The sequence below is a fragment of the Lissotriton helveticus genome, unplaced genomic scaffold, assembly GCF_964261635.1.
Source record: "Lissotriton helveticus unplaced genomic scaffold, aLisHel1.1 SCAFFOLD_461, whole genome shotgun sequence".
NCBI lineage: Eukaryota > Metazoa > Chordata > Amphibia > Caudata > Salamandridae > Lissotriton > Lissotriton helveticus.
Window position 1 is genome coordinate 49,041 of NW_027612057.1, and position 21,573 is coordinate 70,613.

The 21,573-nt window shown below is 48.0% G+C and overlaps 1 protein-coding gene across 2 annotated transcripts in view; it reads left to right on the top strand.

Annotated features, from left to right (window-relative positions):
* Nucleotides 1-21,573, top strand: part of LOC144807621 (uncharacterized) — a 93,378-nt gene that overhangs the window by 31,190 nt on the left and 40,615 nt on the right. For both annotated transcript variants that reach the window (XM_078673246.1, XM_078673247.1), the window contains one exon: nucleotides 80-198. The gene's annotated coding sequence lies outside the window, so the exon portion shown is untranslated. The remainder of the gene's footprint in view (nucleotides 1-79; nucleotides 199-21,573) is intronic.

Genomic DNA, 21,573 nt, shown 5'->3' on the forward strand with positions numbered 1-21,573 from the left:
TTGACATAATATTGAATTTATAACCTTTGTTTTTATGGTCATGAGTCACCAGAATACTAAAAACTTCTTTTATTTTCAGGGTCAATTAAGTAATGGTCACCAGCTTGGAAGCTCTGTTAATTCTTCAGTATTTGTCATTGATCTCCACGTGTGGCTGGTTTGGGTCTGCCCCTGCATCGTTCCCGATAACTCGCACAGGTAAGGAGCTTGTAGCAGCAACATGATAACCTCATACTCGTCTGTAAGAAGTGCACTCTGAGGCAGGTATCCAATAATTTTTGTGAAACAAGCAAGCGCCAATATCTGCTATGTACATTTGTTAAAATAAAACACAAACAAATCACAGTATACTGTTCCGGAGGTTCAGTCCCAGAGTCATTATCTGTAACTGAATGCAGACACCCTAGGAAGCAGGTGCTTTTAAGACAAGTTTAGTTCACTCACCTGATGGTGACATGCGGCGCTACAATGCCTGGTGGGCACCACCAGAGGGCACTTTGTCGGAGATCTTTTATTAAGTATGCCGGATGAGCATAGTAGGACAGAGGATGTTGTGTCATAAGATGTGAGATTGGTGAAAGCCTGAATATAAGATCAACTATCGACCAGTTGCCACAATATAGTTAATGTGATCTTCCTCGTCCATGTTGAGATTAAAAGCAGTGGCAGAGAAATTGAGGAACTAATGGCCCCTATCACTGTGTGAAAGTGTCGATCACCTATGGTCCTGCTGGTAAGCTGGAGTCTATACTTCAGGTCAACGTTTTTCATGCCGTGTGTAGTCATGGAGCAATCTGTTGGCATTTCATGAGGACCAAATATGGGAAAATGGGTAAATGTGACCTAATCTTCTCCACAGGGTGAGGAGCTCTGTAACTCAAAGCCCTGCACCGTGCATAGGTGATAAGGTGCCTATTAACATCTTACTGCCACAGGTGAGCGCTGTCTAACAGGGTGCACTAGATACGGTAACCCTCCTAAAATTCAGGACATACTGACTTATCCAATAACGAGGACGCCGCATCAGAGGGCAACTGGTTTGAAAAGCACATGCTTCCTAGGGTTCCTGCGTTCAGTTAGAGATAATGTCTTTAGGACTGAACCTCCAAAACAGTATACTGAGAGTTGATTTATATGAAGAATGTGTATACTGGACTGTCATTTTCCTCAGCATCTCTTGTGCTATGTAAAATAAAACACAACACTCCGGGAGGCCAACAAATCTATCATACATTTAATGCAAAAATAGCAAAAGGCCAAGCAAACTAACAAGTGACAATTGTCTTTGCAATGGACGAGAGCATCCACCCTAAAGCAAGTTGGAGTATATAATGCTAATGCTCCCCATGTATTTTTATACACTTTTCTCCTAATACAAGTCAATTAAACATGAACACGTGATAGAAGCAGCTACTAAAAAAAACACTAATGAGTAGGAGGTAGGATCTTCTCTCGAGAGGAATGTGAGGAGTCCATGAGGTGCAGATCAAAGATACACAGACAAGCTGCAGAAGTCACTGTTTCTGGAAATAACACTTCTGTTTGTCCATATTCAATTTACTAAATTGAACAGGAGCTCGCACAGCTGAGGGTGATTAGGGTAGTGTCTTTTAGACAATGAGTGTGCAGCAGAGGAAACACTGTCTGCGCCGGCAGTGTGAAAACCAAGGTACTCATACAAAGCTCACTCAGTTGAGAGAGCACCTCTGCGCACAACGGTAGAGACCAAAAAGGTCTAGTTCTTTTTAAACAAAAATTTAAGAGCGTTGATTCAATGTGAGGTATTCATCAGCTTTCACATTTTATTCATGATTTTGAAAGTGAGAATCAAGGTAGTAATCCAAACGAATATCATTCCAACAGTAAGTATGTTCCAAACACATAATCACGTATCCCGATGCATTTCGGGCCAAGCCCTTCTTCAGGGAATACTCTATGAAAACAATCCAAATAAAAACGATTCAGTTTGGTGTAAAAATGAGTTATACTCAATTACATGCGTCGTGCACACTGTGAAAAAACGTGAAATATCATGCAACACGAACTTATACATCAAAAAGGTAGTGTGTCCAAGTGAATAAAGATAATAAGAATAATGCTTAGTAACGGTGCAAGCAGTCATGGCTTCAGACTATCGACACTGTTATATCACCCGGTGAGTAGAAACGGTTGTAACAAAACCTCGTGTAACCCGCTGCGGTAAAAAGTCGGAGAAGAACCAAAGTGCGTGATGGAAACTCAGGGTCAGTGAATGTTAAAAACACCGTGCTCTGAAATCGAAATAAACCAAAATAACATGCCGCCTAATATGTCCCAACTCAGGTACTTACTTCATGCAAACGTTGAACAAGCTCCGCCAAGAGCCGTCAAGTCGGTGAACTGTCAGGAAAGCCGATGTGAGCGCAAACAAAACCCAGAGGTGACCCGCGATTAAACCGGAAATGAACGAGGGACTACAACTCAGGTGTAGCCTAAGGAAGGGTGATAGCCAAGGTGGGGGCCATATTGGAACGGTGAATAAAGCCAAAGAAAGTCAAAATAACATGCAATATGAGAAACGTTGTGACATTAAGGTAACAAAACCTACATGTGCTGAAACACAAGTTCATGAACCAAATTAGAGTACATAAGTAAGTTACAGATAGCACAAAAATTCCATCCGGTCATTAAGACCATGCGGTGCCATGGTGGACATCAAGCGGATCCAAAAGTTTTCTCTTTTTAACAACGTGTTCTTGTTGTTCATGGTTATCTTGACTTGTTCGAGTACTTGAAATTTCAATTGGGCAACACTGTGTCTCTGTTCCATAAAGTGAGTAGCCACACTGGATTTCGAGTTGAATGTCCGTATATTGCTTTTATGTTCCAAAATGCGTGCCCAATATAACACTTGCCACAAGGGCACTTCAACATATAGATGACATTGCTGGTGTTGCATGTAGCGTTCACTTTCAGTTTTATGACATGTCCTTTCATGGGGTGAGTAGTTCTGTTGCCAGGATGCAGTCCCACAATTACTGCAATTATAACAAGGTTTGAAGCCATTATAAACCAAAGGGGTGGTGATAGACATGGGTTTATTCAATAGTTCTTTGACATTACGGCCTCTGGTGAATGCAAACATTGGAGATTGGTTAAATATACCGTTGAAATCAGGTTCCATTGTAAGTATGGGCCAGTGTTTCCGAATGATGTGTTGAAACTGATTCGACAACTTTGAGTGTTTTGAAACTACAACCATGCGATCAGTGGTTTTTTTTGGTTTGGGTTTTAGTAGTTGAGATCTCACACATTTATCAGTTCTCTCCATGGCTAGATCCAAGATGGGTGTGGGGTACCCACGTGCTTTAAGTCTCTCCAGGGTGTTTTTAAGGGCCTGTTTACATTCGTGATCTTTGGAAACTTTACGTTTTACTCTTAAAAGCTGAGCAAAGGGTAGGTTGTTCCTGAGGCTAAGTCGATGAAAACTACTGTAATGTAGTATGGAGTTCCTGTCCGTGGGTTTTCGATATATGGTTGTTGACCAGTCATTAGGGTCTCGATGTATTTCCACATCCAAGTAGTGGACACATTTATCACTGTACTCCCAGGTAAACTGAATACGTTCATTGACATTGTTCCATGATTCCAGAAAGTTGACCAGAGTTTCAGTGGAACCTTCCCATAATAAAAAGACGTCATCAATGTACCGTAGGTACAGTTTGCCATGTTGTATCCAGTTGCTTTGGCTCAGTATATGTGACTCTTCAAATACTTTCATGTAGATGTTAGCGTAGCAAGGAGCGGCCGAATTTCCCATAGCCGTACATATTCAATTTACTACAAGATGCAGGAAAGTGTGCAGATGGACATCACTAAATAAAATGGTTCTGAGCCCTAATAGAATCATGTAACTTTGCAGGCATATTAAGGCGAACAGTCACATCAAATTAATACAAGAATATTGTAATTTGATAATGTAATATATCAATGCACGTTGTGGCATTCATGTGTAACCAATTATCGGTATTAAAGAAACCAGCATATCCGGTTATGCTTTCTCAATTCATTCTTCCTAGAGGCCACCACTGCTGCTATCCAGCTGTATTCAGCAGTGCCTCCTGTGACCTGGAATCCTGCATTTAATCAATACCAAAGGTCGTCAATGCTTCTAGCCAACTCCGGTCACTGGTGCCACTCGCACCCCACCACCCTTGGGCCTGTTATTCTTCTAGCCAGCTCCAGTAAGTAGTGGCCCCTTGGACCTGTATGTAAGCCTACTAGCCAGCTCCTGTTAGTACTGGCCCCTGGGACCTGATATCATTCTAGCCAACTTGAGTCATTAGTAGCACCTTGGGACTAGTGATCATACTAACCAGCTTCAGTCAGTATTGCCCCCCTGAGAGCTATTATCTAGCTAGGTAACTCCAGTCAGTAGTGACCCCTGTTCCTTAGATCCTGCAAATATTCAAAACCAGAGGTCATCTCCTTTGCCAAGCAGGTCCAGTCAATATTGACATGCATTGTTACCCTGCCTGTAATGAATACCAGAGGCTAGCGTTGTTGCTAGCCAGCTCCAGCCACCAGTGGCCGGTCACATATTATCCTCAATAGGATCAATGCCCAAGGCCTGTGCAGCTGCTAACCTGCCCTAGTCGGTAGTGACCTCCCAGACTTGTTATTCTGCATATAATCAGCAAGGCTTCGGCCCTAGTAACACTCACCCCACATCCTTATGGTATATAAGCAATGTCATTTATTTACTTACATCATAAGGTAGGTATCGCACTATGTCACACGATCCCAAAAACAAATAAAATCAAAAATTGCCTAACCATTCAGCACTCCACCTTGTCAAAAATGACCAAATCACACCAAGCACTATAGCCTGTCACATCACATGGCACACTCAGCAACAACATGAACAGATACCACGGCAGAGATTTGGGGCCATTAATCCTCTGTTCGAGGCATGTGTGCTGTAGATGCACATGCTTTGCATACTCCTGCCATCTTCAATCAATCATCAGAAAATTTCTAGAGCGCACTACACACCCGCGAGGGTCTCAAGGCGCTGGGGGAGGTTGGCTGCAGCTAGCGGTCGAAGAGCCAGGTCTTGAGTAGACTCCTGAAGGTCTGTGGGTCTTCTGTCTGGTGTAGGGGTAGAGGGAGGGCGTTCCATGTCTTGGTGGCTAGGTGGGAGAAGGATCTTCCCCCGAAGGTGGTTCTGTGGATGCGTGGGACGGTGGCCAGTGAGAGTTCTCTGTTGGGTGTGTAGAATGACAGTCGTCTGTTGAGGTATTCTGGTCCGGTGTTGTGGAGTGCTTTGTGTGCGAGGGTCAGGAGTTTGAAGGTAATTCTTTTGTTGACAGGGAGCCAGTGCAAGTCTCTCAGGTGGGGGGTGATGTGGTCTCGGCGGGGAACGTCGAGGACTAGGCGTGCCGAGGCGTTCTGTATTCTTTGAAGTCTGCTGATGAGCTTGGACGGGGCTCCGGCGTAGAGGTCGTTTCCGTAGTCGAGTCTGCTGCTGATGAGGGCGTGGGTGACGGTTTTCCGTGTGTCTGTAGGGATCCATCTATAGATCATGCGGAGGGTGTAGAAGCAGGTTGAGGAGACTGCGTTGATTTGGTGCCATCTTGTGTTGGGTCCGGATGTTTGCAAGTTGTTTTTCTTCGAAGAAGTCTTTCCAGTCACGAGCTAAGGTGACTCCTCCTTTCGGTTATAGTGGGCATGGGCATTGACTCCATTGTTGTTTTTTACCCCAAACTGGTTTGTATGTGTATTGCTGCGCTCCGAAACCGCTACTCTGGTTCCTCTCAGTGCGCAGTCCACTCTACCCTCAACGATATTGATTAGGTACGCGTTTCCCTGTTCTCTGCGTTTCAAATCGATCGACAAACTCTCCATTTTGGATAGAAAACCTTGTGGGCAATCGTTGGGCCTTGCTACATACGGCCAGCCATCTGCAAATGGAACGGACTCCATTCCATTTCTGTCCTGGGTGCCACGCCAAGTACCCTCGCATGACCTACATCAAGTTTGTAACTTATGCCTCTCTCCAGAGCACAAGGAGGAAGACTGCGAAGCTTGTAAGTCGTTTCGGTCCAAGAGGACTCTACCCGATCATCAGACACGATGACGAGAGAGGAAGCGTCAAAGTATTTAACACACTCTTGGATATCTTTGCAGAAGAATCTGACCAAGAAGAGATAGAAGCGTCCTCCGTAGAAGAAGAGGCTTTCTCGATTCCAGAGTCCGATTCCGAGCTCGAAATCTATCTGGAGTCCCAAGATGTGCCTTCGGGACATACTTTCGGGGGAAGAATCTGACCAAGACAAGATAGAAGCGTCTGCCGTAGAAGAAGAGGCCCATCTCTGTGCCAGAGCGCAATCGTTGGGGCATGCTGGGGCAGCCATGTGATTGCAATTTTATGTCATGCCAGTACCATAGGCGACTGACCAAATGTATAGGTTATCATGCGCCCTTTCTGACAACTAAAGTGGCCTAATAAACAGCATTTGGGTGTCAGCTCAATACTTAGTTGTGTGACATGCACCAATTCTTTTACATCTAGTTGCCAGAAGGAGTGTATTGCATCGCAGGACCATGGTTAATGTAAGAAATCAGCCCCCACAGTGTTGCAGCGCAAGCATATATCTGGGCAAGACCCGACCATTCGATGAAGGCCTTGTGACGTTAAGTAGGTTCTTTGCAGAAAATTATAATGTATCAGTCGAAAATGTGCATTACTGGAAACCATGCGTGTCAGTTCACAGGCCCGCTACCAGTCTTGATCTTCCATTGGAATGTCAAAGTCTAAATTCCAGGCCTCTCGGACCCGTGTGTAGTGCCTACTGTATCTGATCGCATTGTACTGTAAAGATGCATAATTAGGTGTCTACACGCACCATAGGTTAGCAGTGTCTCCAGGGTTTGAGTATGCAGCGGAGCGGTCGCAAAGCATGGCCAGGTGTGCTTAGTTACGTCTGCCAAGCATCACATGTTGTAAAAATTGCCCCTGGCTTAGACAAAACTCTTTGCGGGCATGTTTAAGGCGATAAGTCTCATCTGGGTACAATTCACCCTATTGCTCGCATCTCCCTCCCTCCATGCCTAGAAGGACATACTGAGTGCTATCTGCCTGATTGGTTTTAATATCCAGATTGGGAGCTCCCTATGGAATGGTGCACGCTTAAGTACTCTCACTACAAACCATTGCCATACTCTGGCCGCCTGTCGCACAGTATATGGAGTATCTCTCGGTGTACCTGATTCCTCTATTAACAGCTCTGGAAGACAACCTGCGTCCACCATTCCCGCCAAGAGCCACATTTCCCAACTAGGGAGCGATCGAGCTGCGTGTTGCAATTGAACGGCATAATATTAGGGGTCGAAATGTGGGACCTCCAATCCCCCGCTGCATAAGTCCGGGTCAGTGTGGCCAAAGCCACTCTGCTATGTGTAATGGCCTTGTTGAAAGATTTAACAAGACCATTAAGGGCATGATTGGTGGACTTCCTGAAAAACTCAAAATAAGATTGGATGTCTTACTTCCAATCCTGCTTTTTGCCTATTGGGAAGGGCCTTAGAAGGGAGTGGGATCCTCCTTATTTTAGCTTCTGTTTGGGTTTCCTGTCGGGACCACTGTGCCTTGTGAAGGAGGGATTGGAGAAACCTCTTGTTGAACCTTAGCAGATATAGTGGACTCTGTGCTTGGCTTTTGCTCCAGGATGTATGAGTACGTGGAAAAAGCAAGCAAAAACATTGAGGACAGCCTAGAGCTCCAGAAGCTCTGGACATGCTAAAAGGCTGCTATGGTTGAGTTCCAGCCAGGGCAGATGCTGTGGGTTTTGGGGCTGTGGCTCCTAGGACTCTGCAAGGTAAGTGGAGTGGACCCTACCCTACCCTAGAACGAAAAGGGGCGGTCACCTACCTGGTAGACCCTGGCTCTGACAGGAACCCCGATAGTGTCATTCATGTCAACCGACTCACACCCTACTATGACATGGCAGATGTGACCATGCTCGTGGTTACAGATGAGGATCAGGAAGCAAAGAGTGAACCTGTCCCTGACCTGTACAGCAATCCAAAAGATGGGTCAGTGGAAGGTGCAGTCTTGTCAGACACCCTACCAGCCCATCAGGAGACTGATTGCAGACAAGTCCTAAATCAGTTTGCTGGGCTCTTCTTTTTGACCTCCCGCCAGACTCGCTGGTGTACCCATGATGTAGACGCTGATGAAAGCCTACCTGTCGAGAATAAAATATACAGGCAGACTGAACATGTGAATGAGAGCATCAAAGCTGAAGTAAGCATGATGCTGGAATTGGGAGTTCTAAAGCCTTCTGAGAGCCCCTGGACCTGCCGAGTTGTCTTAATCCCCAAGCCTCATAACCAGGATGGTAAGAAAGAAATGAGGTTTTGTGTGGACTATTGGGGCGTGAATGCTGTGACCAAAAGCAATGCATACCAAATTCCATGGGCAGATTAACTTATTGAATGAATAAATCAAAAAGAGACTAGCTCTAGTTACTTTAGGGGAGGGGGAAGACTCTGGTATGTTTTGTCACGGATTGTGAACACCCAGCAGGTGTGTTCTAAAAGCCCTCACCCACCAACCTAGTTGGTGGCATGCTTCATCATCGGGCCCACCCAGTGGCACCTAGCGTGCCCCGGGTGTGCTTCAACGCCTGACTACAGCGGAGCTGGTATATTACTGAGTGTGCGGTGAAGATAGTTAAGGAAGTGATGTTAAAACGGCTGAACGGTGGTCCCAGTACCCGAAGGTAAAATTAGACTTTAATACCTGGGCCTCCGTCAGCGGTTAAAAATAAGGCAAGGGGATGTAAGGGGCGAGTTACGACCTCTCACATCCAATGGGTCAACATGTTTCAGCCAGTGCCTTATGACTAGACTGGCTTTCTTCAGGACCTAAAATAAGTGAGTGCAAATTACCTAGTGGGGGTGTAGGGGAGACTATGTGTCTACACGCCCTAAAGTGTATCTACGTGTGAGAGGGGGATTCCCTTCTCAAGACCACCTGTACACATAACATGAAAGGACAAAACAAAACACACAGGGAGAAGGTAGAGTCATTAGGATGTACAGTTTTACGCACATCTGATGCCGTCACTATAGCGAGTGCTGGTGGGCTATAGGCGGCTATGGTGTGATGGTATTGGTGGTACCATCACAGTGGGAATCGCACTGATAACTCGAGAGTGAGGTGATTTAAGAGACGGAGAAAAACAGGGTGCATTAGTGAAATGCGGCGTAAGGAGGGATTCTTACGCAAGTTTTTGCTCAGTCTGACCTCAAGGTTGGGAGGTGGCAAAAGGCTTGACCCTGGGGGGACAAACATTTACCATGCTGATTAGGGAGACCTGTTAGGAAAGAAAAATAGCGCTTACCAGGAGTCGTGGTGGTGGTTTCTCATACTCACAGTACTTCTGGGTTGAGCCTGCTCTGGACCTGTAGTGCCTCCTTCGCATACCGGTGGGGAATGAGTGTTTTCCCAGGTCTTAAGTAGTCTTGTTAATTGGTCTAATTAAGTGCACCTGTGATGTGGAGGGCAATGGTGAAAAGACTCACAAGCCTGAGTCATGCTGCCTGGAGTAAGTATGGGCGCCTTAGGTGCGCGCGCGCTCTAGCGCCCTGTCGCGCTGGGAGGCATCGTTATGGGCCACTGGGGAGCCACCCAGGCGCTCGCGTCTATAGTTTAGCGCATGCGCAATAGGTCCGAGTGCATGCTCCTCCGGGGAAAGCCTGGAGGGTAGTGTGAGTTGTTCGCGCATGCGCATTGTGACCGGGCTGGTCTGCGCATGTGCGGCGTATGACGGGTGATCGCCCGCGCATGCGCGGTGTGTTGTACATCGGGCACACTCGATTTTGTCCATTGAGTGGACCTGAGGCATGCAAATTATTGCGTTTCGTCCATTGAGTGGACGTGGGGCATATAAAAAATATTTAAACGAATGCATTATGAATCAATGGGGGACAATCTTTGGCAATTTCAAGAAATAGACTGCTTAGAGGACGTAGTCGTTCCAGTGATACTGCGCCCAAACATATATAGTTTGATGATGGGGGTAGGGTGATCACTGGCGGGTCAGGGAATTCCACGGGATGGCATCATTCAATCCCTGGGTGGATGTGGAAAGGCGGTAGATCCACCGTTGTTCTGCCTGCAGTAGTTTTTGGTCATTGTCCACAGCGCCTGAGGTGATCTGCTCTATCACCGTCCATGATAGGTCATTTGGTGTGTGGCCTTCGGTGATGAAATGGTTGGTCATCTTGCTTATGTTCTTTTTGCATCTAATGGTGCTGCGGTGTTCGGTTATGCGGGTTTTTATTTTTCGTGTGGTCATCCCAATGTACCGGAGTCCACATCTACATGTAATTAAGTAGATGACATTGCGGGAGTTGCAGTTAGTGTGGCTACGCTGGGTCCACACCTTGTTTGGTTCCAAATCCAAGGTTTTGGTGTGAGAGGTGAGGTGGCACACGCTGCAGTCATTACACGGTTAGTGCCCACTGACATTGGGGAGGCCCCATATGTTGCGGAGGGTGTTGGTGGCAGGTGGGGGTGGTGGTCTGGGACGCGTATTGACAAGGCGGTCTTTTAGATTGGAGTTTCGCTTGTATGCGAATCTTGGAAGGTCCCATTTCCTCTGTCCTGAAGTGATGATTTTCCAATGTTTTTTTATAATTTTCGACACCTCATTCGATGCTGTGTTATAGGTCGTAACGCAGGTGATGGGTGGGTTGTCTTGGACTTTGGTGACAGTCTCGAGGAGGGCCTCCCGATTTTGGTTTCTTGCTCTTTTCTGTGTTTTGTTGATGATTGGTCTTGGATAGCCCCGTTGTGACAGCTTGTTGGTCAATTCCATAGCCTGTTTTTTATAGTCAGAGATGTTCGTGCAGTTCCTGCGTATACGCAAGAACTGTCCATAGGGCAGGTTCTCTCTGAGGGGGCGTGGGTGGAAACTGGTAAAGTCAAGCAATGAGTTCCTTGCTGTCGGTTTATAGTACGTGGTAGTGGTCAGAGTGCCATCTTTGGCTCTGATATCCAAATCTAGAAAGGGGAGATGGCTGTTGCTGGCCGTGCTGGTGAACTTGAGGTAGGGGTCCCTGTTGTTAAGCCATGTCATGAATTTGTCCAGGTCGGAGTGGGAACCTTGCCAGACCACCAGAATATCGTCTATATACCTGCGCCAACTCAGGATGTGGTTGATGTAGGGGTTGGTGTCTGTAGTTATATGGCACTCTTCAAAGTGGTGGACGTATAGTCCCGCCACGCTTGGAGCGAAGACACTGCCCATCGATGTCCCGTTGGTCTGTAAGTAGAGAGTGCCGTCGTACTCAAAGAAGTTTTCTTTGAGTGCCAAGGTTGCGCATGACAGTATAAAGGCTCTTGGCGTGTGGTGTTCCCAGTTAGTAGCCATAAGGATGTCATGGAGTACTTGGAGAGTGGCATCTTGTGGGAGGCTGGTGTAGAGGCTCTCCACGTCTAGACCCACCAGCAGTTGCGTGGTAGGGTTGAATTCTTTGTTGTTGAGGACTTGTAAGAGATGCTTGGTGTCCTTGATGTATGTCGGGGTCGACTGTACCAGGGGGTTTAAGAAAAAGTCGCAGTAGCGTGACAGTGGTTCCAATAGGGAGTTGATCCCTGATACTATGGGTCTTCCAGGAGGGGGAGTGACCCCCTTGTGAACTTTAGGCACAGTATAGAAATATCGGGTTCTGGTGTTCTGTGGGCATAGGTAATCTGCTTCCTGTTTGGATATGTGCTCAGCATCCGCTGCCCTTTTGACCAGTGCGTGGATCGTGGTCCTCAGTTCATTAGTGGGGTCTTGTTCCAGTCGGCGATAGTTCCTGTTGTCGCTCAGTAATCTACGGCACTCAGTGTCATAGTCCTGCTTGTTTTGGAGGACAATGCCTCCTCCTTTGTCCGCCGGTTTGATAACGATCAGGGGGTTGTCTTGCAACCGTTGTAGAACCCTCCTATCCTCCCAAGATAGGTTGTTAAAATGGTTGGTAGGTTTTAATCTCTCAATATCGTTGTACACGGCCTGTTCAAATGTCGTGATTTCGGGGGGAATGGCAGAGGGAGGTGGTACAAACGTGGATTTTGGTCGCAGACCAGTGATATTGGGATTGTCTTGGACTGGTTCTATTTCTGGGATTGGTTTCTCGAAGAACGACTTCAGTTTCAGTTTCCGGAAGAATTGCGCCAGTTCCACATGTAATTTAAACTTGTCGAGTCTTGTTGTCGGAACAAATGATAAGCCCTTCTCAAGTACCGACTGTTCTTTGGGGGTCAGGGGTGTGCTAGACAAGTTGAAAACCAATGAGTCTTGTTGTTCTTGAGGAATCATTGTTTGCTGGTTCCCGCTGTGCCCTCTTTCGCCTTCTGGCGTGTATTCGCGCTGACTGGGTTCTCCTCTCCGCCCCAGTGTACTTGTGGTTGTTGTGGGTTTGCTCTTCTTCTTCCCCGTGTTCTTCTGCCCTGTCCTAAAAAAGGAATGTGTTGTCCCTGGTGGCCTGTAAATAAGGGCATTGGTCCAGGAGGGTACATGGGCGGGAAGCCAAAGTAGGGGTTTTGCATCGGGCCGTAGTTGGGTGGGAAACCGTGGAATTGTCCAGGTTGACCTCCTTGCCAGTTGTTCTGCCAACGCTGTCCACGTCTGCCGCGTCCTCCTCGTCTCGCCGAGCCAGTGCTGGAATCACTGGACACGGAGCTGTCATCTCCGGAGGTGTTTGACATACTGGTGTTTTTGTTCTGAGGGGTGTAGTCATCCTCTGAGTATGGGTAGACTTTGGCGTAACTGAATTTCTTCAAATCCTTGTCGAATTTCTTTATTTTAGCCTGAGTCAGGTATTCTTTATATTCGTTTATGTCTTTATTCTGGTCCTCCAATTTCTTCTTGTAGGCGGTTATTGTGGCTTTAAAGTGACTTTCTGTTGCTTGGATTTCTATCAGAAAGGCTTCTGAAAGGCGTTTTGCAGTCTTGATGATAAGGATCATCCAGTCCCTGGTGCAGTGCCAGGCGATCTGGGCCCAGTCCTTCCTAAAGGTAGCGTCATCTAGGAAGATCCTGGGGGCATTGGTTACTAGGAGTCCTCTTGGTGCAGTGTTAGTTCTGAGGTATTGTGTTAAGATTGTCCCGTGAAGGATAGTGCGTATCCTGTTGCGCTTCTTTTCCGTAAGGCTGTCCCAATCAGTGGTTTGTGCGATGGTGCTGGAGATGTTAAAGTCAGCTTGGAACGATGGGTCGGATAGTATGTCAGCCACATCGCTTTCATGGTATGTCAATCCATGGTTTTCTGCCATGGTGTAGGGGTGACTCTCGCAGCTGCGCGCTGCCGTGTGATGCGTAATCAAGAGAGAGAGGTAGGACCAGAAAGCTAGTCCATGTCCCCGGTTAATATATGAATAAATCAAAAAGAGACTAGCTCTAGTTACTTTAGGGGAGGGGGAAGACTCTGGTATGTTTTGTCACGGATTGTGAACACCCAGCAGGTGTGTTCTAAAAGCCCTCACCCACCAACCTAGTTGGTGGCATGCTTCATCATCGGGCCCACCCAGTGGCACCTAGCGTGCCCCGGGTGTGCTTCAACGCCTGACTACAGCGGAGCTGGTATATTACTGAGTGTGCGGTGAAGATAAGTGATGTTAAAACGGCTGAACGGTGGTCCCAGTACCCGAAGGTAAAATTAGACTTTAATACCTGGGCCTCCGTCAGCGGTTAAAAATAAGGCAAGGGGATGTAAGGGGCGAGTTACGACCTCTCACATCCAATGGGTCAACATGTTTCAGCCAGTGCCTTATGACTAGACTGGCTTTCTTCAGGACCTAAAATAAGTGAGTGCAAATTACCTAGTGGGGGTGTAGGGGAGACTATGTGTCTACACGCCCTAAAGTGTATCTACGTGTGAGAGGGGGATTCCCTTCTCAAGACCACCTGTACACATAACATGAAAGGACAAAACAAAACACACAGGGAGAAGGTAGAGTCATTAGGATGTACAGTTTTACGCACATCTGATGCCGTCACTATAGCGAGTGCTGGTGGGCTATAGGCGGCTATGGTGTGATGGTATTGGTGGTACCATCACAGTGGGAATCGCACTGATAACTCGAGAGTGAGGTGATTTAAGAGACGGAGAAAAACAGGGTGCATTAGTGAAATGCGGCGTAAGGAGGGATTCTTACGCAAGTTTTTGCTCAGTCTGACCTCAAGGTTGGGAGGTGGCAAAAGGCTTGACCCTGGGGGGACAAACATTTACCATGCTGATTAGGGAGACCTGTTAGGAAAGAAAAATAGCGCTTACCAGGAGTCGTGGTGGTGGTTTCTCATACTCACAGTACTTCTGGGTTGAGCCTGCTCTGGACCTGTAGTGCCTCCTTCGCATACCGGTGGGGAATGAGTGTTTTCCCAGGTCTTAAGTAGTCTTGTTAATTGGTCTAATTAAGTGCACCTGTGATGTGGAGGGCAATGGTGAAAAGACTCACAAGCCTGAGTCATGCTGCCTGGAGTAAGTATGGGCGCCTTAGGTGCGCGCGCGCTCTAGCGCCCTGTCGCGCTGGGAGGCATCGTTATGGGCCACTGGGGAGCCACCCAGGCGCTCGCGTCTATAGTTTAGCGCATGCGCAATAGGTCCGAGTGCATGCTCCTCCGGGGAAAGCCTGGAGGGTAGTGTGAGTTGTTCGCGCATGCGCATTGTGACCGGGCTGGTCTGCGCATGTGCGGCGTATGACGGGTGATCGCCCGCGCATGCGCGGTGTGTTGTACATCGGGCACACTCGATTTTGTCCATTGAGTGGACCTGAGGCATGCAAATTATTGCGTTTCGTCCATTGAGTGGACGTGGGGCATATAAAAAATATTTAAACGAATGCATTATGAATCAATGGGGGACAATCTTTGGCAATTTCAAGAAATAGACTGCTTAGAGGACGTAGTCGTTCCAGTGATACTGCGCCCAAACATATATAGTTTGATGATGGGGGTAGGGTGATCACTGGCGGGTCAGGGAATTCCACGGGATGGCATCATTCAATCCCTGGGTGGATGTGGAAAGGCGGTAGATCCACCGTTGTTCTGCCTGCAGTAGTTTTTGGTCATTGTCCACAGCGCCTGAGGTGATCTGCTCTATCACCGTCCATGATAGGTCATTTGGTGTGTGGCCTTCGGTGATGAAATGGTTGGTCATCTTGCTTATGTTCTTTTTGCATCTAATGGTGCTGCGGTGTTCGGTTATGCGGGTTTTTATTTTTCGTGTGGTCATCCCAATGTACCGGAGTCCACATCTACATGTAATTAAGTAGATGACATTGCGGGAGTTGCAGTTAGTGTGGCTACGCTGGGTCCACACCTTGTTTGGTTCCAAATCCAAGGTTTTGGTGTGAGAGGTGAGGTGGCACACGCTGCAGTCATTACACGGATAGTGCCCACTGACATTGGGGAGGCCCCATATGTTGCGGAGGGTGTTGGTGGCAGGTGGGGGTGGTGGTCTGGGACGCGTATTGACAAGGCGGTCTTTTAGATTGGAGTTTCGCTTGTATGCGAATCTTGGAAGGTCCCATTTCCTCTGTCCTGAAGTGATGATTTTCCAATGTTTTTTTATAATTTTCGACACCTCATTCGATGCTGTGTTATAGGTCGTAACGCAGGTGATGGGTGGGTTGTCTTGGACTTTGGTGACAGTCTCGAGGAGGGCCTCCCGATTTTGGTTTCTTGCTCTTTTCTGTGTTTTGTTGATGATTGGTCTTGGATAGCCCCGTTGTGACAGCTTGTTGGTCAATTCCATAGCCTGTTTTTTATAGTCAGAGATGTTCGTGCAGTTCCTGCGTATACGCAAGAACTGTCCATAGGGCAGGTTCTCTCTGAGGGGGCGTGGGTGGAAACTGGTAAAGTCAAGCAATGAGTTCCTTGCTGTCGGTTTATAGTACGTGGTAGTGGTCAGAGTGCCATCTTTGGCTCTGATATCCAAATCTAGAAAGGGGAGATGGCTGTTGCTGGCCGTGCTGGTGAACTTGAGGTAGGGGTCCCTGTTGTTAAGCCATGTCATGAATTTGTCCAGGTCGGAGTGGGAACCTTGCCAGACCACCAGAATATCGTCTATATACCTGCGCCAACTCAGGATGTGGTTGATGTAGGGGTTGGTGTCTGTAGTTATATGGCACTCTTCAAAGTGGTGGACGTATAGTCCCGCCACGCTTGGAGCGAAGACACTGCCCATCGATGTCCCGTTGGTCTGTAAGTAGAGAGTGCCGTCGTACTCAAAGAAGTTTTCTTTGAGTGCCAAGGTTGCGCATGACAGTATAAAGGCTCTTGGCGTGTGGTGTTCCCAGTTAGTAGCCATAAGGATGTCATGGAGTACTTGGAGAGTGGCATCTTGTGGGAGGCTGGTGTAGAGGCTCTCCACGTCTAGACCCACCAGCAGTTGCGTGGTAGGGTTGAATTCTTTGTTGTTGAGGACTTGTAAGAGATGCTTGGTGTCCTTGATGTATGTCGGGGTCGACTGTACCAGGGGGTTTAAGAAAAAGTCGCAGTAGCGTGACAGTGGTTCCAATAGGGAGTTGATCCCTGATACTATGGGTCTTCCAGGAGGGGGAGTGACCCCCTTGTGAACTTTAGGCACAGTATAGAAATATGGGGTTCTGGTGTTCTGTGGGCATAGGTAATCTGCTTCCTGTTTGGATATGTGCTCAGCATCCGCTGCCCTTTTGACCAGTGCGTGGATCGTGGTCCTCAGTTCATTAGTGGGGTCTTGTTCCAGTCGGCGATAGTTCCTGTTGTCGCTCAGTAATCTACGGCACTCAGTGTCATAGTCCTGCTTGTTTTGGAGGACAATGCCTCCTCCTTTGTCCGCCGGTTTGATAACGATCAGGGGGTTGTCTTGCAACCGTTGTAGAACCCTCCTATCCTCCCAAGATAGGTTGTTAAAATGGTTGGTAGGTTTTAATCTCTCAATATCGTTGTACACGGCCTGTTCAAATGTCGTGATTTCGGGGGGAATGGCAGAGGGAGGTGGTACAAACGTGGATTTTGGTCGCAGACCAGTGATATTGGGATTGTCGTGGACTGGTTCTATTTCTGGGATTGGTTTCTCGAAGAACGACTTCAGTTTCAGTTTCCGGAAGAATTGCGCCAGTTCCACATGTAATTTAAACTTGTCGAGTCTTGTTGTCGGAACAAATGATAAGCCCTTCTCAAGAACCGACTGTTCTTTGGGGGTCAGGGGTGTGCTAGACAAGTTGAAAACCAATGAGTCTTGTTGTTCTTGAGGAATCATTGTTTGCTGGTTCCCGCTGTGCCCTCTTTCGCCTTCTGGCGTGTATTCGCGCTGACTGGGTTCTCCTCTCCGCCCCAGTGTACTTGTGGTTGTTGTGGGTTTGCTCTTCTTCTTCCCCGTGTTCTTCTGCCCTGTCCTAAAAAAGGAATGTGTTGTCCCTGGTGGCCTGTAAATAAGGGCATTGGTCCAGGAGGGTACATGGGCGGGAAGCCAAAGTAGGGGTTTTGCATCGGGCCGTAGTTGGGTGGGAAACCGTGGAATTGTCCAGGTTGACCTCCTTGCCAGTTGTTCTGCCAACGCTGTCCACGTCTGCCGCGTCCTCCTCGTCTCGCCGAGCCAGTGCTGGAATCACTGAGTACCCATACTCAGAGGATGACTACACCCCTCAGAACAAAAACACCAGTATGTCAAACACCTCCGGAGATGACAGCTCCGTGTCCAGTGATTCCAGCACTGGCTCGGCGAGACGAGGAGGACGCGGCAGACGTGGACAGCGTTGGCAGAACAACTGGCAAGGAGGTCAACCTGGACAATTCCACGGTTTCCCACCCAACTACGGCCCGATGCAAAACCCCTACTTTGGCTTCCCGCCCATGTACCCTCCTGGACCAATGCCCTTATTTACAGGCCACCAGGGACAACACATTCCTTTTTTAGGACAGGGCAGAAGAACACGGGGAAGAAGAAGAGCAAACCCACAACAACCACAAGTACACTGGGGCGGAGAGGAGAACCCAGTCAGCGCGAATACACGCCAGAAGGCGAAAGAGGGCACAGCGGGAACCAGCAAACAATGATTCCTCAAGAACAACAAGACTCATTGGTTTTCAACTTGTCTAGCACACCCCTGACCCCCAAAGAACAGTCGGTACTTGAGAAGGGCTTATCATTTGTTCCGACAACAAGACTCGACAAGTTTAAATTACATGTGGAACTGGCGCAATTCTTCCGGAAACTGAAACTGAAGTCGTTCTTCGAGAAACCAATCCCAGAAATAGAACCAGTCCACGACAATCCCAATATCACTGGTCTGCGACCAAAATCCACGTTTGTACCACCTCCCTCTGCCATTCCCCCCGAAATCACGACATTTGAACAGGCCGTGTACAACGATATTGAGAGATTAAAACCTACCAACCATTTTAACAACCTATCTTGGGAGGATAGGAGGGTTCTACAACGGTTGCAAGACAACCCCCTGATCGTTATCAAACCGGCGGACAAAGGAGGAGGCATTGTCCTCCAAAACAAGCAGGACTATGACACTGAGTGCCGTAGATTACTGAGCGACAACAGGAACTATCGCCGACTGGAACAAGACCCCACTAATGAACTGAGGACCACGATCCACGCACTGGTCAAAAGGGCAGCGGATGCTGAGCACATATCCAAACAGGAAGCAGATTACCTATGCCCACAGAACACCAGAACCCCATATTTCTATACTGTGCCTAAAGTTCACAAGGGGGTCACTCCCCCTCCTGGAAGACCCATAGTATCAGGGATCAACTCCCTATTGGAACCACTGTCACGCTACTGCGACTTTTTCTTAAACCCCCTGGTACAGTCGACCCCGACATACATCAAGGACACCAAGCATCTCTTACAAGTCCTCAACAACAAAGAATTCAACCCTACCACGCAACTGCTGGTGGGTCTAGACGTGGAGAGCCTCTACACCAGCCTCCCACAAGATGCCACTCTCCAAGTACTCCATGACATCCTTATGGCTACTAACTGGGAACACCACACGCCAAGAGCCTTTATACTGTCATGCGCAACCTTGGCACTCAAAGAAAACTTCTTTGAGTACGACGGCACTCTCTACTTACAGACCAACGGGACATCGATGGGCAGTGTCTTCGCTCCAAGCGTGGCGGGACTATACGTCCACCACTTTGAAGAGTGCCATATAACTACAGACACCAACCCCTACATCAACCACATCCTGAGTTGGCACAGGTATATAGACGATATTCTGGTGGTCTGGCAAGGTTCCCACTCCGACCTGGACAAATTCATGACATGGCTTAACAACAGGGACCCCTACCTCAAGTTCACCAGCACGGCCAGCAACAGCCATCTCCCCTTTCTAGATTTGGATATCAGAGCCAAAGATGGCACTCTGACCACTACCACGTACTATAAACCGACAGCAAGGAACTCATTGCTTGACTTTACCAGTTTCCACCCACGCCCCCTCAGAGAGAACCTGCCCTATGGACAGTTCTTGCGTATACGCAGGAACTGCACGAACATCTCTGACTATAAAAAACAGGCTATGGAATTGACCAACAAGCTGTCACAACGGGGCTATCCAAGACCAATCATCAACAAAACACAGAAAAGAGCAAGAAACCAAAATCGGGAGGCCCTCCTCGAGACTGTCACCAAAGTCCAAGACAACCCACCCATCACCTGCGTTACGACCTATAACACAGCATCGAATGAGGTGTCGAAAATTATAAAAAAACATTGGAAAATCATCACTTCAGGACAGAGGAAATGGGACCTTCCAAGATTCGCATACAAGCGAAACTCCAATCTAAAAGACCGCCTTGTCAATACGCGTCCCAGACCACCACCCCCACCTGCCACCAACACCCTCCGCAACATATGGGGCCTCCCCAATGTCAGTGGGCACTATCCGTGTAATGACTGCAGCGTGTGCCACCTCACCTCTCACACCAAAACCTTGGATTTGGAACCAAACAAGGTGTGGACCCAGCGTAGCCACACTAACTGCAACTCCCGCAATGTCATCTACTTAATTACATGTAGATGTGGACTCCGGTACATTGGGATGACCACACGAAAAATAAAAACCCGCATAACCGAACACCGCAGCACCATTAGATGCAAAAAGAACATAAGCAAGATGACCAACCATTTCATCACCGAAGGCCACACACCAAATGACCTATCATGGACGGTGATAGAGCAGATCACCTCAGGCGCTGTGGACAATGACCAAAAACTACTGCAGGCAGAACAACGGTGGATCTACCGCCTTTCCACATCCACCCAGGGATTGAATGATGCCATCCCGTGGAATTCCCTGACCCGCCAGTGATCACCCTACCCCCATCATCAAACTATATATGTTTGGGCGCAGTATCACTGGAACGACTACGTCCTCTAAGCAGTCTATTTCTTGAAATTGCCAAAGATTGTCCCCCATTGATTCATAATGCATTCGTTTAAATATTTTTTATATGCCCCACGTCCACTCAATGGACGAAACGCAATAATTTGCATGCCTCAGGTCCACTCAATGGACAAAATCGAGTGTGCCCGATGTACAACACACCGCGCATGCGCGGGCGATCACCCGTCATACGCCGCACATGCGCAGACCAGCCCGGTCACAATGCGCATGCGCGAACAACTCACACTACCCTCCAGGCTTTCCCCGGAGGAGCATGCACTCGGACCTATTGCGCATGCGCTAAACTATAGACGCGAGCGCCTGGGTGGCTCCCCAGTGGCCCATAACGATGCCTCCCAGCGCGACAGGGCGCTAGAGCGCGCGCGCACCTAAGGCGCCCATACTTACTCCAGGCAGCATGACTCAGGCTTGTGAGTCTTTTCACCATTGCCCTCCACATCACAGGTGCACTTAATTAGACCAATTAACAAGACTACTTAAGACCTGGGAAAACACTCATTCCCCACCGGTATGCGAAGGAGGCACTACAGGTCCAGAGCAGGCTCAACCCAGAAGTACTGTGAGTATGAGAAACCACCACCACGACTCCTGGTAAGCGCTATTTTTCTTTCCTAACAGGTCTCCCTAATCAGCATGGTAAATGTTTGTCCCCCCAGGGTCAAGCCTTTTGCCACCTCCCAACCTTGAGGTCAGACTGAGCAAAAACTTGCGTAAGAATCCCTCCTTACGCCGCATTTCACTAATGCACCCTGTTTTTCTCCGTCTCTTAAATCACCTCACTCTCGAGTTATCAGTGCGATTCCCACTGTGATGGTACCACCAATACCATCACACCATAGCCGCCTATAGCCCACCAGCACTCGCTATAGTGACGGCATCAGATGTGCGTAAAACTGTACATCCTAATGACTCTACCTTCTCCCTGTGTGTTTTGTTTTGTCCTTTCATGTTATGTGTACAGGTGGTCTTGAGAAGGGAATCCCCCTCTCACACGTAGATACACTTTAGGGCGTGTAGACACATAGTCTCCCCTACACCCCCACTAGGTAATTTGCACTCACTTATTTTAGGTCCTGAAGAAAGCCAGTCTAGTCATAAGGCACTGGCTGAAACATGTTGACCCA